We start from the raw sequence: 16366 nt of genomic DNA, 5'->3' as shown, positions 1-16366 counted from the left end.
TCTGGAAAAAAAGATTTTAAGCCTTGCAGGAAACAGTAAATGAACATTGAATTGTCTCTTCTTCAGATCTTTTATTAAAGGTAAATGTTCTTTTCTTTTAGAGATTACTTCAGATGAGTAATCATTGTCAAATCTTATTATATTGTCTTTAAATTTGACAGGTGAATTTGACCATGCATTTTTTAGCACCAATTCTTTGTCCTGAGAAGAGATGAATCTCACTATTATTGATCTCTGACTTTTGTTAACTGTGTTAGAAAATGAATGAACTGCCACTGACCTATGGGCTCTTTCAGTTCCATAAGAAAGAGACTCAGGTAAATTCAGAACATTTGGAAGCCAGGATGTGAGAACATTTACCATATTGTCTCCTCCGGTATTTTCTGGTAATCCATAAATATGCAGGTTATTTCTTCTAGACCTATTTTCTAGATCATCCAGTTTGTTTATTAAAAAAGAGTTTTGTTTTGGAAGAAAATCAAGTTGAAGTTCTTGTTCAGTAAGTCTGCTTTCCATAGCATGTAATGTTCCTTCAATGCCTTTAATCTGAATCTTATGTTGCTTTATTAATTCTTGTAACTGTTCCATTTGTTGTGTGCATTTTTCTTTAATAGAGTCTAGTTTATTGTCCATTTTGTCAAACATCAAAGATAAATCCTGCATAGTAGACAGTAAAGTTTGTAGTTCCCTTTTCATTGACTGGTCCTGTGAAGTGTTCTTTGAATAACTCATTCTGAGGAGAATTCTGAGCCCATTCTGCCTGAATTTTGACAGAAAAAAAAAACAAAGAATTGAAACAAAATAATCTAATGTAGACTTCTAAAGACTGTAGTAGGGGTTACTTGATAAGTTTAAAAAGTGTAGAAGTCCCAGTTTTTAAAATTTCTGTCAGAAATATACTTAGATAGAAGAGCTAAAATAATGTGCTGTCAACCTCTCAGCATCCTGGCCATGTCCCTTCTGTGCAGGTATTATTGACAAACTTATCAATCTGAATATAAATCCTTTATGCTGTGCAGTGGTAGAGTCACATGAACCACTTATGAAACAAAGAAAAAAGCTACCAGTGGTGAACCACAGGGATTAGTGTTGGACCCTCCCATATTTGACATCTATTTCTCAAATATTCAGGCCAACACGCCTGGTGTATGATTATCTAGGTGTGCAGATGCCTGTAAACTGGGTGTTGTTATTTGATCTTCCACAGACTCACAACTGCTCAAGCACAGATTAGATTATGTTCATAACTGGTACAAGGACAATGATAAATTAAATGTGAAAAAGTGTAGTATAGTTCATTTTATTAAACAAGAGGTTTCACATCATACTAGACAGGCAACAGAGCCTTCCAGTCAGACACTGTCTTAAGAGATCTAGGCACTCATGTTGTTAATTCCTCATCTTTTGATTAGTATGTATTTGCTATAGTTCAGATGGCATTTTATCTAGATCATCAGGATTTCAATGACTTCTCATCTAAATGCAAAAGTCTCCGTTCCCCATTACTCATATCTCTTCAGACCCATTGCTGAATATAATGCCCTTTTGACTTATATTTGTCTAAATATATCACTCAACTTGAGAGACCACAGATTCTTAACTAAAGAGATCAATGGCCTCAGGCTCCTTAGTTATCAAGACAGATTGACAGCCCTTTACCAGTATTCCATCTCTTATAGACTTATCCATGCTTATCTGTGTCTAGCCTTTTGAGTAGCTATGACCATCCTTGCACAAATGGCTCTTTAAATGCTGAGGTAAAGAAATTAAGCCTTCAACTAAAAAATTGAAAAGACATGTTGGGATGATGGATTCATATCCCAGGGTACCCCTTACCTCTGGAACAAATGTCTACTACATGTCAAGCAAATTATCACCCTTGCTACCTTCAAGGTAAACCTAGATAACAGAGGAACAGATTTAAATTCTCTCCAGTCTATCTTCTGTTGCCCTCCTTGGGACTGGACAGAACTTTTAAATATTGTTTATTGTCTAGGCTTCTAATGGTCTATAAACAGACTGCATGCTATTACAAATGAACATATGAACCTGTATAAGCTGCCATGTGCTGACTCATGAATTGTATAGCTTAAGGCTACTGAGCTGGGTTGCTGGATGGATATTTTTCTCAATGGTTTATTATGGTCTTACTGTGTTTTTCAGCTACACCTGTAGTTTGTAGTATGTAGAAATCAGATGCATGTAGCATCCAGCTATCCTGGATAGACATTGTTGATACTGAGGGACTAGACACTTCTAAGATCAGTATCAGTTTGTACTGATGGGTATTTGTTGGGCTGCCAATTAGAAGTCCATGACTGCATGAGTCCAAACACCAAAAAAACAATCTGAAATTCAGACAGAAACATAAGCAGTGAATTCTGAATCTTACTTTTTTGTCTTTTAAGTGGTTTAGTACTCTCCACTAATGTGAGTTGTGCCCCCCACACCCCGGCTATTTATATATATTAACTCTGAGGTTGCTGCACCTCAGCATAGGGAGATACTCTGAAGTATTGCAACCTTTGACTTACTGTATATTCCATTCATTTGCCCCTGTTGTTCTGCAGTTCTGAGGATTGTAATTACCATTCACAGAGCTTCATCAGGCACTCATTTGTCATGGGAGTTGAGCTGCCATAAGTAGATGGGAAAGATTTTTTATTAATAAGGAGCAATTAAGGGGACATACAGAGTTTTACTACCCAGAATATGTATTCAAGTTGCACTTTATTTAGAGCCCCAGTTGCAGTCTGGAACACATGTTCAGTAGTATGTAGCACCATAGATGGGGTGGCAGACTGCAGAGCATGGAAATGGAGTTGCGTGTATATTACTTTATTGCATTCTGTCACTCCAGTCTGCGCAGCAATTATAATGGTAGAAACCAATGGCAGTCAATAAAACTGCCATGCTAATTAATTTACTGCAACTAGTAGAACTTCAAAAGGACAGGCAGACTACAAATATTAAAGATGAGTCATCATTTTGATGCTTGCCTGACTGCTACAAATATAGAATTTGGTCAAAAGCACTCTATGAACTGACACTGAAGGAATAAACAGTTGAGTAATGGCCAAGGAAAAAACTAAGGGAAAGAATCCTCCTCTGCTACATAGAGTAAAACAACACCATAAAGAGAAATAAGGAACAGATCTGCCAAAAGAGCAGCCTGTTCATGTTAAACATTGCATGTTTATATGTTATTTTACTCATTAATGTTGTTTCCATGTACACACAGTGCTCCTATATGAGATCTGATTGCTGAGGCTGCTGATAACTTTATAAACCTTAATAAGTGTTGCTGCTATTAGCTGATGTCCCTTTTTGAGCTTTTATCTGCAGTTTTACTCTTGATATAAGTAGAGTGTTTTGGCATGTTGCAGAGTGGTGCTACAACCTGCCTTGTGAAGACACCACTAGCATTATTGCATGTGTGTGTATGTGTCCTTTGTTGACGTGTGCTTCCCATAGTTGCTAAACAAACATCAAGGCACTTTTAAGCTGTGCTTTGTTTTATTACTAACTCTCCACAGCTTCCCAAAGCTTCCCATACTGCTCTGTCGTATTGCTACTAACTGTCCATAGCTGCCCATATTACTGTATATCTGGTACACTTAGACTAACAAGACATAGCCCTCCTGGCAAAAATGGAAACCATCCTTTCTGTTGCCAGCCCAATAGGACTTGGTACTTTTTAGGCTATGTAGGAACTGCTACATGCTCACAGACAATACAGTTCTAGTTGCCCAAATAATTCAGTCTGTGAAAGGAGTAAATAACTAGACAGTTTGTAGGCCTCCTTCTCTCCCAGCAAAGATGGTCTGTGAGCATCACATACTGCAACCCACATCTCATCAAAACACAGTACACTAACATATGCTGAGACTGTCAAAAAGTCATTACTGAAGCATCCTAGGATTAAGAAGACAAGGCCTCAGCATAAATCCACTCCACTAACATAACTGTTCCATGCTCACACATACTAAAGTGTATGAAGAAGTGACTGCGCCATGACTATTTGAAAGTTTTCCATGAGACTGAAGTTTTTTACGTCAATTAGCTCTGGATCTGTCCCAAGGTCCTCCATCTTTTTCAGCACTGTATATATATTCTGGAGTAAAACCCTGACATTTTTGGTATGATAGGACTGCTTGGATGTTTTTTTTTTTTTTTGGAAGAGAATGAGGACCTCCCTTAATTCAACTTGTTTCTGTCAAAGTGGGACATTGGGCAGGGGTAGTGTTTAAGAGGTTGGCTTTGTGTAAAAAGGGATTTTGAATCCTTTAGAAATTAGTTCCCTGATCTACCTGTTCATCAAGAATTATTTCCAAATAGATGGAGGGAGAGATGGTCCCCAACTGACTCCAAAGAGGTGCTTGCAGACAAGACGGCCAGGTTTGTACTGCTGACTACTGTGGGTGGGCCATGGCTACCCAAACATAGGCAGGGGCCCTTTTTTCAGTAACCATTTGAAATGTTGGGACCCGCTAGAGAAATTCCAGAAATGTGGAGACAGAATGGCTGAAAGAACAGATTTACATATACTAAGTCCAATATGCACTTCTCTGAATATTCCCTTTTATCCAAGGTATGGTGATCTCAGAGTTGGTATATTTAAGTTTTGGAGGTGCAGGGGGGGCTTGCCCCCTGTAAAAGAAGATTAAAGGAGAGGAGCGATGTTTGATATTCAGTCTTTTCTGGGTTTTCTGTCTTTTTTTTTTCAGCTGCTCAGCACTCGACATTTAGAGTGCCGATGTTTCAAGAGGGAGTCCCTTTTCTCTGGGACTGTAACATCAGTTTAAGTTCTGCTGAGAGCTGCAGTATCTCCCAGAGTTCTGCTGTTTCTACTGTGTGCCATGCCTAAATCACATTTGGCATTCACTCCTCTGCATCCTGGGAATGAGCAATAAGGCACCTGACTTTTATTATTTATTGCATTTGATTGCCAGGATGATCTGACTGGGCCATGCAAGACCCATTTTCAGCTTAGGATCATAGAGGAAAGCTCCAAAAAAGTTAAACCAATTTATGTTTAGAATTTCTAAAATAAAATGAGCATCATAATAGGCAAACAGATAAAGAACTATACATATGAGGTTCATTAATGTACATGTAAATATTCCTACCTTCTCCATATTATCTTCTTTGATATAAAGAAAGCCTTTGACTCAGCAGAGTGGCTTTTTTGTTTAAAGTATTAAGAGAAGTAGGCTTTTGCTGCAAGTTTCAAAACTGGACAGCTACTGCCTATAATAACCCTAGGCCACAGCTGGTGGTAAATGAGGACTTAATCAAGGACGTTCAGATTAGCTTTGGTATGAGGCAAAGTTACCCACTATCCCCCTCTTTGTCCATCTTAGCTAAGCAAGTTTTGCACTTTCTATCAGGCATACAATGTAAATGGAAGTTGATTCAACTGTTTACAGATAATTGTATGATTGCCACAGACAGGTTAGATTTGGTGATACCAGCAGTGTAGGAGACTTTTGAAAATTTTAGAGTGTAATCAGAATTAGAATGCGATTGACATTTCAAGTCAGAGAAAGAAGGCAAAATAATGCTTTACAAGACAATTCAATAGAAAGAAGTGGGAATGTGAAATATCTGGGTCTAAAATTGAGAAAACTGGGATGAATTAATACAAATAAAGTATGAGAATTTTTGGAATATTAAGATGTAGTTAGGGAGATGGTCTAAAAAGGTTTTTACACTAAATGGAAGAATAGATGTTATTCAAATGATGATTCTCCCTTAGGGTGTTATACATACTCATGCATCTGCCTCCTTTCAGAAAAGATCAGAAATGGATAGAGAAAGTACAAGTTCATTGCAATAATTTCATGTGGTGAGACAATGGTAATAGGATATCGAAAGGAAGGCTAAGATTATTCAGGAAATGGGGAGCACAGGGAATCCTCAATTTTACCTCTATATGCTGGCAACAGCTGCAGCATTTGTTTTCCGAAGTAGTGAACAGCAGAAGGGTGAATAGGAAAATCAGGAATGGATCAACAATAAAGCTCAAAAAACACCAAATGTATATGCTAAAGAAATGAAGGGGAATTATGAAGCTTTAATGTACCTGCTGTGGGACAACCCAGAAATTACAATCCATGTTAAAACAATACACTGGAAGGGATGGCAGTGATAACGAATTAATTATGTAGGAAAACTGTTCCATAAATCGTGAGGCTGCTCTGGGAGGCTACTGGAGCAGCAGCAAATTAAAGACCACTATGACATCCGCTATGACATATAGGATGGTGTACAGCTTCAGCATGAACATTTGAAGTCAAGGTTTGGTAGAAAGGTAGAGCAGAGTATAGCAATACATTGGACAGGGAAGAGGAATAACCTGAAACATGTAAATGTATAACATTTTATGCAGAGCTAAGAGAAGTAAATACAAGAAGGAAATGGAGAAACTGAAACTAAAATGGTCAGAGAAAGGGAATGTAGCATTCTCAAAATCTGCAGAAAATGAGTGCTTGAAAAGAAGAACAAGGCTAAAAGCATTCCTGATAACTTAGGACCAATATGTGCAGTGGCACAAAGGAGGTCTAGGACACTGATGCAGATTTTGTAGGAACAGTGGGTGGGAGAATGAAAAGGCTGGAGATGTGGGAGTGGAGAAGAAGGGAATCATAATGTGTTTTGGGAATACAGACGAATTAAATTTGTAATCCTGTATGGAAAAGTGGATAAAGATTTTGGTAAACAAATACCTAGTATGTCACAATTTTTCCTTTTAGAGATGGGGGGGGGTGAAGAACATGAATGGAACGAATCAAGAAAATTCAAACACTATTTTTAGGTTGATGGTAGAGAAAGGATAGAAGGGGGCTTTTGAAAAGAAGATAGAAAAATAGGAAGAAATACTATAAAGGTGTGCAATTTGTTGTTATGTGCATAGGAAGACCAGGCAGGAAAAGAGATAGTTCAAAGAGAGCAGCAGAAAGTGAAATTATTATGGGTGTAATACTGGAGTTTGGAACACTGTAGGAATAAATGAGGAAATATAGCTGTGGGAGGTAACAAACCTAAGCCAAAAAAAAGAAAAAGAAAACAATGGACAACACTGCATTCAGAAAACAAAGCCAATTATATTTGTAAAATCTATATCTCATAATGCTTATGGCAAAAAAAAATCCCTTATTAGCCTCAACAAAAAGCTGAGTTCCTTCATCAAAACCTCTAAAGTCAGCTATGAAGGCAGAATTGCAGCAGACACTAAAAACAACCACAAACCCTTCTATAGTTATATCAAGAATCTCCACGGCAATACACAGGTTTGCTCTGAGTTACTGCACAATGGTACCTCATATACTGAGCCAACAGACATTGCTAACATCCTGACCGACAGATTCAGTGCCAACTTTACCCCTCTCCCCTCTAATGGACCAATCACAATACCAGAGGAATGCCAGGCACCCAGCACAGGTTAAAGCTGCATTGTCCAAGGCCAAGAATACAGCTTCCATGGGACACAACAATATCCCTGGATGTGTTCTACATGAACTACAAAGTAAACTGGCACCATATCTGTGTGCCCTGTTCAATCACAGCCTCACCTCAGGCTTTGTCCCTACCAAATGGCACATTGCTACAGTCATCCATCTCCATAAAGGGGGAGTGACTATAGACCCTAGGAATTATCGCCCCATTAGCCTGATGCATCTGATATGTAAGGCTATGGAGTGCATCATCATGGACCTAATTAACAAGGATATAGGGAATCTTCAAAGTCTATATCCCATGCAATTTGGTTTTGTGAAAGGAAGAGCATGCCTGCTCAACCTGGTTGACTTCTTTGAGTTAGTCACCAGAGCTGTGGATGAGGGCAAGGCAGTTCATGCAACCTACCTCGATCTGGCCAAGGCCTTTGATACCATTCCCCACTCAGGAATTATTGATAAACTCACCAAACTAGGCATTAACCCCTATATCACTAGGTGGGTTGCAAATTGGCTCAGAGATATAACCCACAGTGCAAAAGTAGTAGACTCCAAGTCAGACTGCCGACCAGTCAAGAGTGGAGTCCTACAGGGATCGGTCCTGGGTCCTCTCCTGTTTGGCATCTACTTCTCAGAAGTCCAGGCTAATAAGGTGGGACTCTGGCTGACCAAGTTCGAGATGACTGCAAGCTGGGAGCCATTATTAACTCCCTAAGTGATGTAGACATCCTACAGAAAGGCCTCACTGAGACCAATGACCGGTGTTGAAACCATGTCCTTAAAATTAATGCCAAAAATCGCATCAGCATCCCCTTTGGGAAAAACTCAGTTCCCACTAATTACCACATTGATGGGAACCCACTGAACATTGAAGGCATTATAAGAGATCTGGGGACACAGATTGACAGCAACCTCTCCTTCAACCACCACATTTCCACTGTAGTCAGAAAGCCCTTCTATGTGGCACATCTCATTACCAAGGGTTTTGCATCCAGGAAGAAAGAGTTCATCATCTCTCTCTACTCTTCCCTCATTAGGGCAATCATTAAGTATAATGCCCCATTTGTCATGTACCTCATTAGACACATGTAACAGCTGGAAAGGCCACAAACGTACCTCACAAAGAGGATCCTAGGCCTTAAACACATGTACTACATGGACAGACTCAAAAAACTCTAGCTATTCTCTGTCTCATATCATCTACTAAGAGGCGATCTCTGCTTGACTTGCAAAGTCATGTCTGACCCAGCTCTGTTAGAAGTGCTACATCTAAAGAAATTTCAATCCCTCCACACCACATGCTCCAGAGACCTCAACCTCATTACCACAATCAACAGAACATGCTGGAGGGGACAAGTTCATAACCCAGAGACTGCCCATGCTCTGGAATAGACTTCACATACATGTCAAGCAGAGCACCTCACTGGCCCTCTTCAAGAGAAATTTTGAAGAGTGGATGGGAAATAGAAAGTTCACCCCAGGGATCACTCCAGTGGCTCTACTTGATAGAGGCACTGGGAACTAACATTGGGCGGCACAATGCCAGGGCACTTCTAAGGGTTAGGCTTGTAAAGGCTCCAGGACCATTAGACTAGTACACACCGATAAACCTATGAACCTATATGCCTAGCTGATTACATTAGCTTTGATTTAACTATCACTTCATCAACCACTAGTTAATAGAGTCTATTACATTGAAGTCCAATTCTTCAAAACACCAGAAAGGACTTTACCATAGGTCCTGCAGAAGGATAAGATCTGTTTTCCAGGCGCAGCCCAACCCATGACCACTGGAACCATTATCACAGACCTTATCATTCTTTAAGCCATATTCTCCACACCCTCCAAACCTCACCTCTATTCTATTACACTCCATACCCCCTTCACTTGTATTCATTTCCTTTCTTTGCCTCTTCTTCCTGTAAGATCTAGTAAATATCAGATTGGTTGAGCTGAGATTTTTTTGCCTTGCTTCATTTACGTAAGATCTCCTTCAGCAACTTGCTGCATGGCATAATAATATTTTGCTCATATATATTCTATATTCCTACATAGCTATTTGAAGCTTTGTATATCTACATTTTGCTTGCACTGGCTAAATAAAACACAGGTGACACTATTGCTATGTATTCAATGAACAATACAATGCAATATACAATAGAGTATCAATATACACACTACACGGATACTCCTGTTATTGCTTAGATAATGTAATGGTGCTCTGGGCCTTATGCAAAGGCCAGCTAGATGGCTGCCTAGGGTGACATGCTTTGAGGGGTGCTGTTTCCATAATTATTTATTTATGTTTAGAGCAATGAAATAGGGTATTTTGTGCTCTAAAAACAAAATGCACCCATGGCACAGTTGGCGGTTCAGGGGGAGAGGTGCTCTAGCTGAATTGATAATTCAAGTCACATCATGTTAGACTCTTTTGAACATTTCAGGGTCACATAGCAGAGACCTCACAGTGTTAAAATGTAAGAATTAAACATTATTCACAGTTTGTTTATCTATTTATTTATTTGTTCTAAGGTGTGGACCACTGATCTCTTTATACGTTTTTCAGACTCAGCATGGGATCAGTGTCTTGTTAAATGACTTGCTCAGAGTAACACATTCAGGTGATGGAGGCTTAGGGAATCAAACCGACACCTCTGTTTGCTTTGGGAGCCAGTATTTTGCATTGATATGCACTGTCTTTTTGCATAATAAAAAGTATGAAATTCATAATGTCTGGCTTTACTTACTGTCTGTAGCATTCAGCAATTTACCACAAAATCTATTTTTTTTTACAAGGGACAGGTTAAAAATTCTACAAAATTCTGGACAGTTAGGAGGAATGGTGCATTGAAAAGACAGAAGCAGTGAGGTAAGTATTATCATTGCTATTACTGTTTGTAAAGATGTTGTCTGTGATTAACCAGATATTTCTGTAAGTAAGTTATGTGCTTCATGAAAACTCAGATTAGGACAGAGACAAAAATGAATGTGGTAGGGGGACCAGGGCCAGCCTTAGCTGATATGGCGCCCTAGGCGAAGTAGTGCTCTGGCACCCCTTAAGCCCCACCCACACCATACTCATGAAACACCCCTATGATCCATGCCCACAGGTAGGTCACTCTCCAAAAAAGCCACTCCAGCCATTCACTCCCCAAGAAAGCCAGTCCAGTCATTTCCTTTAATCATTTAAATGCATAGAAGAAAGAATACCTTGTAATGTAGTTTAAACTGCAAGTGAAGGTGGAAATTTCCTTTAATAAACCTGCTTTAATCTGTTTCTCCGTCACACATACTTTACTATAAAAGTCATGTCTTCAGAAAATAGAAGCCCATGTGCCTTGGTTCAAAGGTTGCTTAGGTTAATCTAAACAGTTTAATTTACTCTGGGGTAGGCAAGCAAGCCTTACAGCTCAGTGAAAGTAGAATAGCAACCTCTCTCCTTCCTGTGTACAGAAGTTTAAGATAGAATAGCACAAACACAGATAGCCATTTGCTAAACAATACAATCTCCAATGAAAACAGGCTTAGCACGAGCGGTAAAATTCCTCTGCCACTGAAACTGCATGAAAACCCATATTTATAGAACATGCATCTGGTCAGTGGAGGATTAAGTTTACATTTGGGCTGTTTTCAAAACAGACTCCTTGCACACATTTTTACGGCCATGCATACATGTATTTGTTCTTTGATTCAATTAAATTATATTCCTTATGTAATACAACACCACTTGCTAGAATGTGTTTTAAATTTGTAGTTTTAAGCATTCTTTTAGTAAGCAAAGAATGAAATATATAAACCAATAATGACAAAACTACCCATTTCAGAAAATTTCAACCATAAAAGGCTACTCAGACTTCTGTCATTACAATCCACCAATATCACTCAATACAAACAATCTCTGCAGAAGAGAAATCATCGGAACAATTCCACATTAAAGAAATCTGTAACTAATGAAGAGATTGCCACTGGCAAACAACTTCACAGCTCAATGTTACATCTACAAATTCAGTGCCTGTTGCCCTTGAAGAATTAATTGCCTATATTACATTCAAAAAATCAGTAAACTGGTAATATTGCAATAGGAAATGACTAAAACTGACAAGTTCATAGTTGCTAGGCATCTCATACAAAGGAGGACATACTCAGGAGTGCAGAACCCCTATCTCCCCTTAAAATGCACCAAATAATCAGCAATTGAAAGGGCACTGCAATATCAGCTCTCCGTCTACATGGTGTGGGAGTAGAATCCACAGCCTTCTGCACCAAAGACAATTATGCTACTAACACTGCTTTCAAATTCTACAACACATTGTATCATTTGATAAACAAAACAGTTAGTTTTACACTGAAAACTGACTTAGCATGAGAAGCAGTAAACTTTCTTCATTTGAAGCTCACAATTTCATGAAAATGAACTAAAACTCATAATCCCTTGAAAATGTACTGAATCTCTTAATACCCTGAAAATGCACTGAAACTCATACTCATTTCTGTCAGCAGTCTGGTAGCTGGTGTAGAGCAGTGGTTCCCAAACCTTTATGAACCTAGACACACTTCTGAAAACAGTAATTTTTCATAGCCCAATACTCACATCAGCATGCATGTATGTGAAGCACTCATAGTCCTCCTTAAAGGAGGAGATGCTGTCACCAGTGAGTATTTTTTCGGGATTTAAAGGGGCCATGTAAACTATTCTCATACTTTAAATTATTAGCATAGCCAGATTATAGTCAAATGGGGCCCTAGGCAGTGAAATAGATTGCAGCCCCCCTGAGTAGCCCCTCTTGTAGCAGTCTCCTCCCCAGCCATACCAGTGTTCCATTACTTGGCTATTTCTCCCCAGTTACCATGAACACTGTTCAAACCTATCAGTGTGCATACTGTTTTCTTATTTACTTCTGCAATGATTACAGATATTGAAATAAAATGCACAAACACCAATAGCCATTTGCTAAACAATACAGTCTCACAACAAAAAGATTTAGCATGAGCAGTAAACTTCTCTTCAACTGAAAGTCACATTCATTGAAACGGCATAAAAACCCACATTCAAATAAAATGCACATGCCCAGTGGAGAGGGCTATTTTCAAACCATAGGTCCCTTGGACACATTTTTATTGCCATGCATACATGTATGTTTTTTGATTCACCTTCCTGATTGTATTAAATTATATTCCTTGTATAACACAGCACCACTTGTTAGTGTGTTTTACATTTATAGTTTTGAACATTTTTCCAGTAAGCAATGGAACAAAATGTATAACCCAATAATGACAAACTACCCACTTCAGAACATTTTAACCATATACATACACACACACACACACACACACACACACACACACACACACACACACACACACACACACACGCATACTGTACATTACACAATGCATTGTGCTTGTTCACTATAATGTATATATATATATATATATATATATATATATATATATATATATATATATATATATATATATATATATATACACACAGTTTTTTTCTATGCAATTAGTCTGAACTATTATGCTACTGCTTACATTTCTATATTTTTATTTGTGAAATGGTTTGTATTTCACCCAGGCTGAAACTGTTCAATACTGATCAGTGCACTACCCCAGCAAACAAATATAAATAAATACCCCAGCAAACAAATATAAATAAATACCCCAGCAAACAAATATAAATAAATAAATTTTAATAAAGAACTACTGTCAGCACTTAAAAATGTTGCTCCATAATTCTGTGCTGTTCTATTCACTTACAACTTGTATTTTGTTGTATGAAACAAAGCTGGGGCTGAAAAAAGGCTATCACAGTTCAATCTACTTAACTAATTCAACTCCAAAAAGTGACATCTATAAAGACAATGTGACTTAAGCATTACCCATTTCTTACCAGTGTCTGATTCTACAGTATTCCCTTGTGGCTTTCAAAGATCCTGCATTATTTCTTTCTGGTATTAGTCATTACATGTTGCATTATACACATACTCTTTGGTTAAAATAAGTCAATCAATAGGGAACAGCACAATCTACAACTTCAAAAAAGTAATTAGATTAGTAATACTTGCCACAAATAACTGTCCACTCATTTTTTTATAAAGTGTGAACTGTCAGAGATAACCAAATTCGCACCATTGACAGAAACAAGTCTCACTTGCAGACCCACAAACAAACACCTCAGATGATCAACTACAGCAAGTTCACCCAAACCATGAGATGCATCCAAAATTGTACATAAAGATCTGGAGATTACTAAAAGACTAAATATTTTGTAGTAAATGATTCCACATTCTTGATATTCCTTAGTTACTTTTCTTTAGGCTCCTAAAAAACTATTCTTATTGATTGGAAAGTGCAATGCTTTGTAATTAGGACCCTAAGTGAGAACATGCTTCCTCACTGCCACAAGTCCTTCTAGACACTGAATGCTGTTATTAGACAGCCTTGCTCCATGGAAGGGATGGATGAAACCCTGACTGCAGCCAAGATTACTGGAGTTCAGTTATTGTCCTCAGAAGTGGAGAAGCTAGGCAGGGAGAGAAACAAGTGAAGGGGCACAGTCTGCTCTCCTATCAGGGAAATCATCTCCCATGCCTTGAGGTTGGTAAGCAGTATTGCATGCTGACATATATCACTTGCAGAAATGAATGACCATCTAGGCAGGAGGGGGACAAGTGAAGGGGCACAGTCTGCTCGCCTGTCAGGGAAATCATCTCCCACGCCTTGAGGTTGCTGAGCAGTATTGCATGCTGATATATGTCACTTGCAGAATGAAGGACCATTATGTAGACAACCCATTGCATGTCCTGTCTTTTTCAGCATAGCTGAACATGTGTGGAGAGGTAGGTTTAAACAAGAAATAACACAAATCTCCCTCAATGGCCACTCCCAGTTGGCCCTCATCCTACTGATAGAGAACAAAAGTGCCTATTGGTGTGCAGGGGGGGTCCTGATGATCAGCAGGCTGTGGGGCCAAAGTGTGAAAACAAATATGCTTATTGGTGTTTTTGTTTTTTTTTTGTCTCCAAAAATCTGTACGTGCAAATGGTACAATTCTAGGCCTTTTCTCACCAACACACTCCCTCCATATCTCTGAACTTCTATGCTCATGATTTTTGGACAAATCTAAAAATAATGGGGAACAAAGGCCTAAAAAGTCAAGGACATTTTTAAAATATTGCTCTAATTCATTTAAAAAAGTTGATAGATTAATAGGTTTTGCATCATAGGTTCATAGGTAGGTACTAGGCTATTGGCCCTAGGGCATAATTAAGCCTAGCCAAAATGTTTCGGCTTGGGCCCCCCACATGGTTTAGTTAACTGCGCCTCTGTCGAGCAGGGCCACAGAAGTGATTCCCAGGGTGAATTTCCTGCTTCCCATCCACTCATTAAGATTCTTCTTGAGGAGCGCTAATGAGGAACTCTGCCTCACATATATGGGGACCTTATTCCAGAGCAAGGGGAGTCTCTGGGACACGAATCTGTCCCTCCAACAAGTCCTGTTTATTGTTGAGGTCAGGTTAAGGTCCCTAGATCATGTACCTTGGGAAGATTGTTTTTTCCTTAGGTGGAGCATTTCCAGCAATTCGGGGTTTGACATAGCCTTGTATGTCAGGCAGAGATCATCTCTGAGTAGCCGGTAAGCAACTGAGTACAGCTGAAGTTTTTTTAGCCTGGTGGCATAGGGCATCTGTTTTAGGCTGTTTTCCTCTTGGTGAGGTATTTTTGTGGCCTCTCTAGTTGTTGCAGGTGTCTAGTAAGGTACATCCTGAATAGGCCATTGTACTCAATAATATTTGCAGTTTCTGATCGATACGAAGTATGAAACTCTTAATGTGTAACAGTTTTGTCTGAGTGTAATCCTTAGTGATTTCACAGAAAAATCAAGACATTTTATGAGGGACAGTGCAAAAATATGTAGCAAAATCACCTGCTTTTTCTGATCGATACGAAGTATGAAACTCTTAATGTCTAACAGTTTTGGCTGAGTGTAATTATTATTGATTTGACAGAAGAATCAGACATATTATGAGGGACAGTGCAAAAATATGTGGCAAAATCAGGGATGTGCTATTAAAATCTGGATAGCTGAGAGGTGTGTCTTCCTCTGGTATGGGGAATCCAGGGTTGATCATTCACTCCCATCTCTCCCCAGCTGGCTTATCCATTTCCTGGCTGCTAGCTTAGCCCTAGATCATCTGGGGAGTGGTCAGTTCAAAAAACTGCTGAGCAGCCAGCTTTCTTTGAAGCAATGTGTTGTAAGCTTGGATTTTTCTTCAGGCAGTTAGTTCCTTAGTTTAAGGATATATATAGAGAGGTATGTAATATTTTCTCTTACATCAATTAAGTATATATCTTCTCCAACCAACATACTATTAAAATGTTCTTTTATTTCTTATCTGAAAGCATTTGAGTTGTGCAAGGATTTAAGTTATTCAGGCAACTGTCTTTGTAAGTTATGGATATCCATTTAGAAATGTACCTTATATTTATGTCAGGTAAGTGCATGCTGTGTCTTGTACCCCTCACATGAAAGGAAATTTACAGTTTTCACATCCTAAAGACATAGAATATGACTTACATCCACAGTCTTGTTTCCACACAGACCAGTATACTTTCTTTATCAAATTCTTGACACAGTTTTTTGAGAGACAATATAAAGCTGCATAGCAGAATAACCAATCTAAAACTATAATAGTTATTTTTTAAACATTTTAGTTGAGTTCATTAAGTTGTTGACAATTCAGTAATTATAAAATTATTCCTGGATACTCAAATCAAAGTATACAAATAAAGTGAGTCATCATTTAAGTCAATGCTATGTCACCAAAACAAAAAAAAACATATGAAAAGTGTGTGTGAGCCACAAGAAAATTCAGAGGCGTTTTATGGTGCACGCCTAACAA

The sequence above is a fragment of the Protopterus annectens genome, chromosome 6.part0 (assembly GCF_019279795.1).
Source record: "Protopterus annectens isolate FY-2018-M chromosome 6.part0, PAN1.0, whole genome shotgun sequence".
NCBI classification, from domain to species: Eukaryota; Metazoa; Chordata; order Ceratodontiformes; family Protopteridae; genus Protopterus; species Protopterus annectens.
This window is presented reverse-complemented; position numbering follows the sequence as displayed.